Here is a 1,473-nt window from a genome sequence, read left to right as displayed (position 1 = left end):
AAATTACCAGCTGAACTTGCTATTGAAAGTAGTTAGATTATTTAAGAAATTGTGTAATCAATAAAATGTGGGAGGAAAAGGAATGGAAGACAACTGTAGACACCAGAGATAATGTGAGAAAAGGGCGGGAAAGGGCAGAGGGTCAGACACAGGGGTAAGTGTGTGTGTGTGTGTGTGTGTGTGTGTGTGTATATATATATATATATATACTAGAAATGGAAAATTATTGACGATAACACACATTGTTAAACCACTATGCAGTATATTGTGAATGAGAAATCATATTTTGTATGTTGTGATGATGATTAGGGAATGAATGTAAATTAATTAATTAAAAAAAGTTTCAGGAGAAAAAAAGAAAGAAATAATAACAAATAAAATTAAATAAATAAAAGTAAATCTTTTTAAAAAATAATAGACAACATATGTATTACCTCACAACTTGTTTCTGTGGTGAGAACACAATATCTACTTTCAGAGAATTATTCAGGTATACAATATAATGTAATTAATTGCACTGATATGATGTACATTAGAACATTTGAACTTATTCCTCTTGTCTAACTGAAATGCTGTGTTCTTTGATCAACATTTTAATTTTAACTTAATTTATTTTTTGGAGAGAATTTTGCTATAGGGCACGTGTGTTTGCTGGAGAGTCACACAAATCAAGACACAAATCAAGAAAGCAACCCCAATAGGATGGTCACACTGCAATACATCTCCACCATTCTCCTCTTGGGATTTTGAGCAAATACACACATGTGTCTGGGATGAGTTTTAAGCCACTGGGTGCAGGACTCAATTTGCGGTCTACCTAGGAGCCCAGCAGCCTAACCATTACACCATCAGCTGCTTTCTTGACAAACATTTTTAAAACCTGGCTACCCTCAAACAGTAGTAGCTGTCATATTATTCTCTGCTTCTGTGAGTTTTAGCTTTCAATACTCTACTTACATGTAAGATAACGAGGTGTAGGTTTTTGTGTACCTGAGTTATTTCAATCAGCTTAATGTCCTCCAAGTTCATCCCTGTTGTTGAAATAACAGAATACGATTTGTTAATTTTAGGGTCCATGTGATCACCAGAGACTAGGAGAGAGAAACACTTCCCAATGGACCTTCATCATGCTTCAATTCCTTCTCCATTTCTCCGTTCTGTCAGGATTTCAGGAATGCACACACATATACATAGTGTGTTTTTTTAGCCACCAAAAATGGGATTCAAATCATGGTCACTTATGTAGAACCCTGATCTTTTAAACATTAGGCTGTGAAGCTGGTATCCAGAATTCTATTTTAAAGGCTGGATAATATTCTATTATATACATATATAAAAGGTTTTCTTAAAAATATTAATTTAACTTATTAGTATTATTTAATTTTCTATTGGACATGGGCTCACTAGAGAGAAACAGATAGCAAGAAAGGGAAAGAGAGAAAGTGGAGGAGCAAGCTGACAGGACTGAGGCTT

This window comes from Tupaia chinensis, unplaced genomic scaffold, assembly GCF_000334495.1.
Source record: "Tupaia chinensis unplaced genomic scaffold, TupChi_1.0 Scaffold146291_1, whole genome shotgun sequence".
NCBI lineage: Eukaryota > Metazoa > Chordata > Mammalia > Scandentia > Tupaiidae > Tupaia > Tupaia belangeri.
Note: the sequence above shows the minus strand (reverse complement) of the source record.